Source organism: Meles meles, chromosome 11 (assembly GCF_922984935.1).
Source record: "Meles meles chromosome 11, mMelMel3.1 paternal haplotype, whole genome shotgun sequence".
NCBI classification, from domain to species: domain Eukaryota; kingdom Metazoa; phylum Chordata; class Mammalia; order Carnivora; family Mustelidae; genus Meles; species Meles meles.
Genome location: NC_060076.1, coordinates 70689298 through 70702244, shown reverse-complemented (window position 1 = coordinate 70702244; position 12947 = coordinate 70689298). Strand labels below are relative to the sequence as shown.

The window sequence follows — 12947 nt, the reverse complement described above, 5'->3', positions numbered from 1 at the left end:
AATCCTGATGTTGTTCAGGAATCCCTCTTATCCACAGCTGGTATAGCTCAGCATCTTGAGCTCCAGGAGTGGTCTGGACTTGTCTGAGGTAATATCACCCTCTTGCAAGGGACAGGGTTAGGATCATTTATGTTCCCCAGTTCACCTCAGTGAATTGCAAAGGTAGGTTTGTAAGATACTTCCAGAAAAGCTTTTCCAGGAGAACTTCCAGAAGAGATTCATGTTCTGTCTAGATATGACTGAGCATGTGAAATTGTTACCATCCTTTTGACGGCAACTTGTGTAGAAGGTCAACATATGGGGGAAGTCAAAAGAATAGCAGAGAAATGGAGCTGGAATAATGGGATCATGTCAGCTCTTTTAAGTCTGTCCCATATTCTTTTGGATCTCATTATGTGAGTTAATAAATTTCCTTATAATTTAAAGCAATTTTGAGTTGGGTTTTCTGTAACTTGCTATGAAAGCTTCCTATCTTGCACAGGTGGCAAATACAGACATGGTCCCTGACATCTTATGATCTAGTGAGGAAGGCAGACAGTCGAATGGGTAGTAGTATACTTCAAGGAACAGAAAACTACATTATAGTGACTAAATACAAAGGGGATTTTTTTCCTCATATAATAAGTCCATAGTCGATGTGCCTGTGTGAAAATGTCAGCAAGAAACTAGACTCCTTGCTTTCTGTATCACCAGGGATACCTAGTGATAATCTTTTTCTTTTCTTTCTTTCTTTTTTTTTTTGTCTTTATGGTTGTAGGATGGCTCTATCCTTATGGGCATTGTGTTCTCAGAAAGAAGGAGGAATTTAAAAGGGGCAAAGAGCCAAAGGAACATGCCTGATGAGTTTTTTCTTTTGAAAATCTTTGCCAGAAGCTCTACCCTGCAGACATAGGCTTTTAAAGAGAACAAGATGACCTCTCTATAGTCCCTAAACTTGTATTTTCAGGGTTAACAAAGGGAGGAGGCGTGATAAATGATGTTGTGTCCCTATCACTTTTCCCCCTCCTACACAGTATCCAACTTAGATTATTCCAGTCATCAAGAAAGCCATCTTCTGAATAGCTAAATTAAATGTCAAGCATTGGCAATGATCACTGCTACATCTGCTGTTTTCTGTCATGATAGGCTATGGCAGAAACTTAAAGAAAGAGTGGGTTAAGAGGTATTCTTAAAGTTGGCAAGAGCAATGGATGGACAATAAACATTGCTAGAGAGACGGCTGTCATTTTTCATATATGCAGAAGGAGGAAAGCAGAGAAGTAAAATGGATTTTTGAAGATAGGACCTCTCAATTATTTTCATTTCCCCCCACTCTCCTAAAGTGATCAAGAGACTAAAGCCCCAAGAAGGCTCAGCAGAAAAGAGATAAGGTTCGCTACTGGGTAGCAATTTTCCTCTGTTCCTTTTCTCCTTGATTTATCCATTTACAGCAGTTAAAATTGACAACTTCCTTGAAATTCACTCTTGGCTTTTGGGGCATTATATTATCCTGGTTTTCTTAGTACCATTGGAAGCTCTTTCTCATCCTCCTCTCATCTTATTGTGTGTAAAATGTTCTATCTACAGGGTTTGGCTTAGGGATAGAATGGACTCTTTTCTTTTTGGTGAAAACTCCCACTCTTTTTTTTTTTTTTTAATATTTTATTTATTTAGAAAACTCCCACTCTTAAATAATTTCTGTTTTAAAATATTTAGTCATAACAGACTAAATATATCATCTCCATTATATATCATTAACATTATTACTACATTCAAAATCAATTAGAATTTTTGAATAATAGTTTGCCTTTAACTAGTGAAATTAATATTTCCTACTTGGAAGAAAGAACTAAATATCATAAAAACCAGTGCAGAGTTTCCAGTTTGATGAACACTTAGAGATTTAGGGAGAATGACGTGCTCAGAGAGCATCGAAGCTCCGTGCCCCTTCCCAGGTAACTTACCCTATCCTCTCTCTATCTGGTTGTTCCCAAGTTATATCATTTTATAATAAACCAGTAATCTATTTGTTTTCCTTGCTATCTAAAAAACACAACAGAGTTGTGGAACAAACTACACAGTCCTTGAGAGGTTCTCTGAGTTCCATTAGTGTTCCTTTGTAGGTTATGCATTTAAGTAAATGTCATTGAAGAGGTGATTTGAATGATATTGAAACTCCTCAGTGCCTGCCTGACAGATTCTCTTCACCACAATGCAGACTTGGTGCATGCACTGCTTTCCAAATGAGATCTCTTTGAACAACCTTGAACTCACCACTTCAGGATATAATGCAAAATACTGATCTGGTAGCCACCTTCTTTCGCTCGTGGTTGCTAGAAGCTGAGGCTGAGCTGTTTGTGGAATGAATCCTAGGAATTATCAAGCAAGGGGTTCTTGCACAGACAGGCTGAAGAAATTTCCAGAACTGAAATTCAAATATGTAGAAGAGGGGCAGGCCCTCTAGTTATTTTATTTTACTTCTGGGAGGCAGAACTAGACAGAATGCCCCATGTATCTTCTATTAAAGAGGGTCATACAAATGTATTTCCCTTGCATACTTTGATTTGGAGAATTTGTGCCAGTTGGCAATAGATCATCCAGCTAGACTGTAGTGCAAAAAGTGAGGGAGGGAGACACAACAATAGTAAATGGAAAAACCTGCTTTAAAAAAAAAGTACAGGGGTGCCTACCTGTCTCAGTCAGTAGACCTCATGACTCATGATTTCAGGGTTGTGAGTTCAAGCCCCATGCTGGGTGTAGAGATTACTTTAAAAATAAGATCTTAGGGCGCCTGGGTGGCTCAGTGGGTTAAGCCGCTGCCTTCGGCTCAGGTCATGATCTCAGGGTCCTGGGATCGAGTCCCGCATCGGGCTCTCTGCTCAGCAGGGAGCCTGCTTCCCCCTCTCTCTCTCTGCCTGCCTCTCTATCTATTTGTGATCTCTCTCTGTCAAATAAATAAATAAAATCTTAAAAAAAAAAAAAGATCTTAAAAAAAAGTACGGGGGTGCCCAGGTGGCTCAGTTGGTTAAGATCTGCCGTTGGCTCAGGTCATGATCCCAAAGTCCTGAGATCAAGTCCCGCATGGGCTCCCTGCTCAGTGGGGAGTCTGCTTCTCCCTCTCCTTCTGCCTACTTGTGCTCTCTCTGTCAAATAAACAAATAAAATCTTTTTTTAAAAAGTACAAAAAGTAAACAGATAAAGAGAAATATTTACCTTGAAGAGGGGCAAGGATTTATCTGATGCAGGGATTAAGTGCTGATGTTTTAGAGGTGCCTTCTGAGGACATGGACAGTGAAGGAAAGGGAAAAAGAAGGTTCAGATGGAAAGTAATACAAGGGGATGTGATACTGTGCTAGCCACTGCTTCCTAGTGAGCCTTGAAGAGACATAGCTAATCACAGGGTAGGAGTGTTGTCACAGTTACATTGTACTGGACAAACTCTACAGAGAAGCTGCCTTAGAGCAGTTTGAGAGGAAATTCTCCTTTCTCTTTCTGTCTGTATCTGTCTCTCTCTCTCTTTTTAGATATTTTCGGTTTTTAATGTCCTTCACATATTCAACATAACACACCGACAGTGGATAGACAATAGGGGAAAAGAATCTTCAGCAAAGATCTTCCAGAATTCATAGCATCACTTTGGTCAAACACTATAAAGAGAACTGTCAAATGAACAAAGGCAAAGGATAAGGAAGTTTGACACAGAATTTTAGTTCAACAGCTTACCAAAAAAAAAAAAAAAAAGAAAATAAAGAACCAAACATACAGCCTTCTCTCTTCTACTTGTTGGACAGAAAGCAAAAGTGAGTTAGAACTGTATCTTTTTTGTGAAACAGCTTAAAAGAGGGGCAGGAAGGTGGGATGGGAAACGTAGCTGTTGCTAATGTAATGTTATAATGCACAAAGTCAAGGATTCTGAGAACTGTATTACTAGAAATATAAAGACATAAACAGACATTGCTATATAAACATATAGTATGTCATTTTTATCTCTTTATGAAAATGACAGGATCTGGGGTGCCTGGATGGCTCAGAGGATTGAGCCTCTGCCTTCAGCTCTGGTAACGGTCTCAGGGTCGTGGGATTGAGCCCCGTAGGGGTCTCTTTGCTTAGTGGGGAGTCTGCTTCCCTCTCTCTCTGCCTGCCTCTCTGCCTACTTGTGATCTCTCTCTCTGTGTCAAATAAACAAATAAAATCTTAAAAAAAAAAAACAGAAAGATCCCCCAGTTTGACCTTGAGCCTGGAACCCCCAAACACAACACAGGTAGTGTGGACCTGAATTAACAGGTGCAGGACCCAGGAGAACCTACTGCTGTCATTTTGGAAAGGATCAAGATTCAGCATTCAGAGGACCCCATTTGCCCTCCATGGTGTGTGTTTGTGTATCTCCAGAAGCAATTAGCTACAATTTGCATAATGAAGCTCACAGACAAGTTTGAATACTGAGATCTAGCTAGAAAAAGTAGAAAAAAAGACATTAAAAAAAAAAAAAAGAAGGAAAGATGCCATAAGTTAGAATTTGTTAGGAAAGCAAAAGGAAGACTTTTAAAAAATATTTCCAGTTCAAGTCAGAATTAAAGTATTGTTGGGGTGCCTGGTTGGCTCAGTCAGAAGAACATGTGACTTGATCTCAGCGTTATGAACTTGAGCCCCATGTTGGGTGTAGAGATTACTATAAAAATATAAAAACTTAGGGGCACCTTGGTGGCTCAGTGGGTTTAGTGTCCGACTCCTGATTCCTGCTCAGGTCATAATCTCAGGGTCATGGGATCAAGCCCTGTGATGGCTCTGTGCTGGGCGTGGAGTCTGCTTAAGATTTTTTCACTCCCTTCCTTTCTAACCCTCTCTTCTCTTTAAAAGAAACAAAACAAACAAAACCACACAAAAACCCCCCACTTAATTAAAAATCTCAAAAAAAAAAGGAATTAAGGTGTCTATTAAGTCTCACCACCTTTGTAGAGTTGTGAAGTTTTGCTGTTCTTTGAAAAAAGAAGAATCTATAATTAAATGTTCAAGAATACCATGTTTGTTGTTCTGTAGCCATTCCCAAGTTACTTTAAGTTTTGTACATTGTCCAGGGGCAGAATACATACTGGTCGAGGTGCATTCATAGCTAATGCATCTCCAAAGAGTTTTTCATGGATGCTGCCAGATTCCAAACATCTTCTATCCCATCAGCATTACACAGAGAGGCCAGATGACTCCCACAGACCTACTCCCTTTCAAGATCATATTGAGTTAAAGAGCTTTAGGGGCGCCTGGGTGGCTCAGCGGGTTAAGGCCTCTGCCTTCGGCTCAGGTCATGATCCCAGGGTTCTGGGATCGAGCCCCGCATCGGGCTCTCTGCTTGGCTGGGAGCCTGCTTCCTCCTCTCTCTCTCTCTGCCTGCCTTTCTGCCTACTTGTAATCTCTATCTGTCAAATAAATAAATCTTAAAAAAAAAAAAAAAAGAGCTTTAGCAAGTAATCTTTTTTCCTAAAGCACCATCTGCTTTGGCACTGCCACTGAAGAATGGAATATTCGTCTTGCTTCTACTCTGGGATCCACTGGATATACCTAGAACCCTTGAGAATTATCAGTAATATAAATCATTTGTGCTTTGATGGAGTTGAGCTTCTCCAATGGCCGCACTGCCTTGTTCTTAATCCACTTCAGGATCGAGCCCATGTCATAGATGCTGCAATACAGAAGTGTGTTGTTCGAGGAGTAGTTTGGGGCTTATACTTTGTATTCTGGGATTGAGGGGGTACTCTCTGAGAGCAAACCCCAGGAGGTCATCACCAGTGATCATGAATGTGATCCCTGCAGAGCCAACATTCTTCTGAGCATCAGCCAAAATCACACCAAACTAGGGAACATCCATTGGCTTGGATATGAAGTTGGAGGACACGGGGCAAACCATCACTGCTTCCTTAATGTCAGAAATAAAGGTGAACTCCGCTCCGTGCCCAGTCTCATTGACTCAGTAATGCACATGGGAGGTTTCTGTGCTGAGTTTCCGGGCGCTTGATTCTGGAATTTTTGCATAACTCCCAAGTTGAGGGTAGATGATATTCACATTTCCAAACTTCTATGCTCCTGTTGCCTTAACTAACAAAGCCCCTGTCATCTTGCATGTAGCACAACTTCTTGTTTTCAGGCCAATCAGGTTTAAGAGGACAACAAGGGACTGGCCTTGACACATCTCTGTGCACAAAAGTCACCTTGTAGTTGTCTGGAACAGCTGGCAATTTCTGCCCAAGATTGTCTATGTTGTCAATCATCTTAGCAAAATCTGACAGCCTGTGGTTCATTTCAAGAACATTAGTACCAACTCTTATTGTAATCTAATAATTCTTTCTGTATCTCTTAAAAACACCAAGCATTTTTAGACAGCTTGGTGGCTTTGGCCAAACCGACAGCCTGCCCAGGCGTCCAGGGCAGGCGGGGCTAGTCGGCGGGAGGGGACTGCTCACCCAGCGGCATGTCTCTCCCCCTGCTTTTTTATTTCCCTTTGGTCAGAGTTTTCCCATCCAGAACTGACTCCTCTTTCCTTCCAAATGGCATCATCCAACCCCTTTGGTAGCTGCTCCAGAAGTCAGTTCTCTTCTCTGTGAGGTGTGGCATTTTATTCAAGTCAAAGTGGAGGCAAAAGCCAGAAACTTGAGGCATGTTGCTGGCTGCCTTTGATGCTCAGTGGCAGCCTTGAGATAGGGCCTGGCAGTCCCCCAGAAAATGATTTATGCCCCAGATGGCCTAACTGTGAAGGTCCAAGTGACACTGGTTGGCAACAATGGCAGCTGACGTGGAGCGAGCAGCTGCCACCCAGACTGTCATCCTCCCTGAAATCAGAAATGCTGCTTGGCCCAGGGAGGGCTTGGATTGAATGGCTGCAGAGAATAGCAAGTGACTGGCTAATAAGTTTAAGCAGAAAGAACTTTTTGAAAAGTTATGAGAAAGCTCTCTGGATAGAAGGAAAGGCTGGGAACAAGACTTCTAAACAGCAATTGGGCAGTTCTAGAAACTGCCCAAAGGTTTCTTCTACTAGTGCTGCTAAAAAACAAAACAAAACAAAAACAAAAAACTTAACTGTGATCATTGTAACTTGCCTGCAATCTTTCTGCTCAAGATTCAAATTCCGGGGACAAATTCATAGGTAAGGCAAGCCTGGGGCAATGCCTACTCTCTTGGTGTGAGAAGGACTCTCCCAGGACCAGGATTTCTATCTAGGCAAGTCTACATACAGCTGAGAAAGAAAAACTGCAGAAGCCAAGCTGGGTACTATTAGAAAGGGCAAAGTGAGGCTGTGTTGTTCAACAAAAGGGCCCATTATAACCCACCCCCTTGCTATTTTGTTCATATACATATACTTTTTTTTTTAAATTTTTTTTTAAAGATTTTATTTATTTATTTGACAGAGAGAGATCACAAGTAGACAGAGAGGCAGGCAGAGAGAGAGAGAGGGAGGGAAGCAGGCTCCCTGCTGAGCAGAGAGCCCGACGTGGGACTCGATCCCAGGACCCTGAGATCATGACCCGAGCCGAAGGCAGCGGCTTAACCCACTGAGCCACCCAGGCGCCCCATATATACTTTATTATTATTATTTTTTTAGATTTTATTTGACAGACACACAGTGAGAGGGAACAGAAGCAGGGGGAGTAGGAGACGGAGAAACAGGCTTCCCGCTGAGCAGGGAGCTGGATATGGGGCTCGATCCCAGGACCCCAGCATCATGACCTGAGCTGAAGGCAGACACTTAACCACTGAGCCACCCAGGCGCCCTGACATACATATACTTTAAAAAATACTGCCTAACAGAATGCAGCTATTCTCCATAAAATGAAAAACTCACCCCTTCCTCAGAAGGAGATAACTCTATGTCTTGTTACTTCATCAAAATCTAAGTCAAGAATGTCTGGGTGATGTAAATCTTTGTTCTAGCTGCAGCTTAACTGTCTTAGATCGTGTCCCTAAAAGCAGAGCCCCAGCCAGGGATTCTTGTGCAAGTGATTCACTAGAGGAATGGTCTCAAGTGAAAGGAAGCCAAGGAAGCAGGATAGGCAGGCAGTGAGTGAAGCCATGATTTGGTCACAGCTGGAGATTAGTGTCAGCCTGATCGCACAGAGTTCTGGAGTCTGAACTGTACAAAGAATTGGTGCCAATCTGAAACGCAGATATGAATAAACGATCTAGATAAAAAAGCTACCTGATCTACCAAATGAAGACCCCAAGCCAACTGGGGCCACCTCCACCTAGAACTTAGGATCTGGTTGTATTTGCCTCAACTTTCTTGCTTTTATGGGGACTTCCAGAGCTCTCAGATACCCATATATGCCCTCTCTCTCATTAAGTTCCCAATCCCAATGGTGGTAGAAAAAAACACATACACTTGCCAAGTTAAACGCAAGTTGGTCTTTTCCATTTTTAAATGGTCTAATTTACGGGAAATAATTATTCAGTTAAAGGTCAGCCCCCTTGGGCACCTGGGTGGCTCAGTTGGTTAAGCCATTGCCTTTGGCTCAGGTCATGATCCGGAGTCCTGGGATCGAGTCCCGCATTAGGCTCCCCGCTCTTCGAGGAGTCTGCTTCTCCCCCCTCTGACCTTCTTCCCTCTCATGCTCTCCCTCTCAAGTCTCTTAAAAAAAAAAAAAAAAAAAAAGGTCAGACCCCTTATTAGGGCTGTTTTTTCAAAAAGGCCTTTCACTTCCACATTTCCTAGACCAGCAACCTTACTGCATTGCTGGGCTATCTACCTTACAGCCTCTGCTATGCAGTAACCTTCCTCTTTGCCATGGCAAGCCCATTAGCACTCAATTGGTGTCCCTCTTATGCCATATAGGAATCAAGGAAATCCTGTGGAGTGTGTGTGTGTGCATAAAATCTCAGGGTCTTTTTTTTTTTCTTTAAAGATTTTATTTATTTGACAGGCAGAGATCACAAGTAGGTAGAAAAGCGGGCAGAGAGAGGAGGAAGCAGTTTCCCCGCTGAGCAGGGAGCCGGATGCGGGGCTAGATCCCAGGACCCTGGGACCATGACCTGAGCTGAAGGCAGAGGCTAGGCAGAGGCTAGGCAGAGGCTTTAACCCACTGAGCCACCCAGGCGCCCCTTTCAGGGTCTATTTCAAAACATGGTATGCCTCAATTTCTACTGTGCTTTACTAGACCATGTGGTCACAGGAATGCTTTGCAGGGTTCCAAAATCGAAGTGAGGCTTGAGCCTTCTCTGCTTTTAACTTACTTGGAGTTCCTGTTCTCACTAATCCTCTACTTGTCCAGCCTCAGGTTGAACCCTAGGGAGGTCTCTGAGGGACCTAGCTGGTACATTCTATTCTACTCTGTTCCTGCCTAATTTCTTGCTATCAAAATGACTTCTTCCCTTTTGCTCCAATAAGCAGCAGTCATATGTGCCCCCCTATGCTCCCAGACTGTTTTAGGTGAACTGACCCTTCCATGAAGCCTATCCTTAAAAATAGTAAGAATTCGGGGCACCTGGGTGGCTCAGTGGGTTAAGCCGCTGCCTTCGGCTCAGGTCATGATCTCGGGGTCCTGGGATCGAGTCCCGCATCGGGCTCTCTGCTGAGCAGAGCCTGCTTCTCTCTCACTCTCTCTGCCTGCCTCTCTACTTGTGATCTCTGTCAAATAAATAAAATCTTAAAAAAAAAAAATAGTAAGAATTCAGGGATAAAAGGGGGCAAGAGGGATAGGATGACCAAAGGGTAAAATACTTCTAAAAGGATTCTAAGGTTTGAAGTTCTGCTGACATACTTCTCTCACAATTACAGGGCTGGGGATTACATGTCTAAGTTTGGGAGAGTAGGTGGAATGGGTGTAGAGGTATTGAGTGGGAGGACACATTCTGGGCAGAAAATGAGGTGGCTAGGAAGGCTAAGAAGGTTTGAAGTCACAGGATAGCTGGTGTGTCCGTTAACCACAACCCTGTTGCCAGTGCCCTGCTGCTGACTTGGCAAACAGGAACCCAAAGCCTATAAAATGTTTGCCTTTTAGATTTTCTGATGTTCTCGACTCAGATTAACTCATTTTAATATAGACGAATGTAAAGTGCTTTATTTTCTAGGTATTACTTTTTCCCCTCAGGTCAGATATCTTCCCTGGTTGGGGCAAATGATGGCTACCTGTGTACACAAGGTATTTTTTTTTTTCATCTGCTAAGAGGAGCAGGAGACAGACTTTTGGGTCAAAACACAGAGATTTTCCTAGTTTTAACTCTACAATGTTTCAAACATGCTTGTGAATGTGTATACCTGTAGGTACACCCACATTGGTTTCTGCTTTCCTAAACACATCTCCCAACACTGGCTTTTCTGTCTGGATTGTCTCTCCAAATGAAAGATTCCTAACCACTGCACCAGTACACCTGGGGAACGAAGTATGGGCGAATTAATGAAAAGGTATGGTAACATACTTGTTTTAGGGTTATTTATTCGAGGGAGCAAGTGAGCGCATGAATAGGGGGTGAGGGTCAGAGGGAGAGTGAGCAGCAGACTTCCCTCTCAGCAGGGAGCCCAACACCAGGCTCAGTCCCAGGACCCCCGGATCATGACCTGAGCCAAAGGCGGCAGACTCAACTGGCTGAGCCACCAAGGCGTCCCCATACGTTTCTTACTACATATTGCGGTACTGAATTAGTGTTTAGACAATTGAGTTTGGGGTACGTACCTGAGTAACTCAGTCGGTTGAGCACCCACCCCTTGATTTCGGCTTGGGTCGTGATACGTGGGTCATGAGATCAAGCCCTGTGGTGGGGCTCCATGCTCAACCCAGTCTGCTTGTCCCTCTACAGCTGCTCCTCCCCCTGCTCATGTGCCCTCTCTTAAATAAAATCTTGAACAAAAACCACTATTAACTCATTTGTAAAGTACACAGATTCCTGGTACCTCCTAGAGATTGTGGTTCAAACAGGTATGGTCCAAATATTTTTGTGTTTAACCACTGCCACTGATTTTAAATGTGGTCCTAGAATAGTTTGAGAAAACATGGTAAGTTCTCCATTAAGTTCAGTGCTCCATAAACGGAGTCCATTTCACCTGGAACTTGTCAGCAATGACAATCCTTGGTAATAAAATGGGAGATGCATGGTATTTTTAAATTTACATTTAGTCACAATCAAGACTATTGAATCCCTTTCCAAAAAGCTAATGGCATTAAACACTTGAAAAAACACAAGCCAACCCAATTTTGCAAACAAAAACATTTTCACTGGCCATGAGTAAATGTAAAACTCTCTCTTTAGCCAGCATCAATCTTAAGCAAATTACCTTTCATGTTTGTAGAACAGTAATTCCATTCTGAGTACTAACAGAAGACATTATAAATAAACCATTAAAGTGATTAAGAGAGAAATTAACTATATTCATTTTCCTCTTTAATCTCCATGCATTCCAGTAGAATCAGTGATTAGATCTAGGAGTAAACGACTGCATTGTTCAATACAAGTATTTTGTAGATTCATTTCTTAGATGACTTTAGAGTGAGCGTGCAAAGTGGGAGAGGAGGGAGAATCTGAAGCAGCTTCTGTGCTGAGCACAGAGCCTGACAAGGAACTCAAACTCCAGACCCTGAGATCATGAGCTGAGCCAAAACGGTTTGGACACTTAGGGACCCCTGTAGTCTCATTTCAAAGCCAAATTTAAAAAATCTGAATAGCACAGGTTTTAAAATCTCCGTTCCTAATAAAAAACTGGTGCAACCTGGTTTTTTAGCACATCTGTTGGCATTTCAAAGTTAAGCTTAAAACCTTTTAGGAACCGCACATTTGTTTACATTTGAGGCTTCCATAGATGAGAATATGTACCAGTTGCTTCTTATAAAAATTGGTTCAACGTTCCATATAGTAAATTTTGAATATGTTTTACTGAGAATTTCCCAACTTAACCAAATTTTCAGCCCATATTCTACCACCATTCACAAATAGTGGCAACACAAAAGGCCTCTCCCCTTCACAAGTGGTACACCCAATTTTTCAATGCCAGATATTCTCGAGTCTAATTTCTAGTGGGTTACGTTTAAGGTCTGAATTTGTTAAAAGGCAAAAATGAAAATCCTTCCAGCTAATCATCTATGTACTTGACATAACTAGTTTTTTAATGGCCTATGCCTGCTTTGAAAGCCAGTGTTATCTCCAGGAATGCCTTCCCACCAGTAAGTTTAACTAAAGTATTATCACTTACTTTCTCTCTAGTAGAAAGGCTCATTTCAACAGAAGTTGATTATACTGCCCTAAGCCACTCCAGCTCAGCCATACTTAACATACCCACGGAGAATACTTAAGTAACACTCATGTGGCAACACAGCCTAATTCCTCCTCCTGGGAAACTATACCACAGGTATCAAAGTTTTAAATCATATTGTGGCAGTTTTTCATTTTGCAGAACTTTCTCCCCCAACTAAAAGGGAAGTTTCACCAAAATTCTGGCTTTAAATGAGGTTTGCATACATGTTACTTATGTATACTCCAAAAAACCTACCTACTTCATCTTCTACTACATTCACATCTTTTTCCTAAACTTAAAAGCAGAATTGCATTAAGTGTTTTCCATACAATTAAGCTGTTCTCATGCTTTCTAAACAGCTGGAGATTAACAGGTAGAAGTTTTAGGAAATTATGAGCCAGGAACCTACTCTGCAGTTGTTTTATTTAACAGTCATTACTTTTTCAAACATCAAACTAGGGCTATCCTAAAGATAAAAACCTAAGAAACCCAAAATTTCTCTTAGGAAATCTGTAATTATGTTATTAAAGAGTTGGATAATGACTCCAGCTCTCATCATTCTAGACTCCCCCTTTAACAAATAAAGAGCTTAATGATTGGGATTTTATATTTACCACCCTTACCAGATTTATAAATTCTAGAAACACACTTCACACGGGGGAAAAAAAAAAGTAATTTAAGATTACTCTCTTTCCTTTTAAGAGGAACGTTTGAATGAATTTTACAGGTAGTTAACTCTTGTTCAAATTGGGCACACATCAAA

General features: G+C 41.9%; 1 pseudogene; it reads right to left on the bottom strand.

Annotated features, from left to right (window-relative positions):
* Positions 1-5431: 5431 nt before the first annotated feature.
* On the bottom strand, positions 5432-6792 carry LOC123952599 (annotated as a pseudogene).
* Between the last annotated feature and the right edge of the window lie 6155 nt (positions 6793-12947).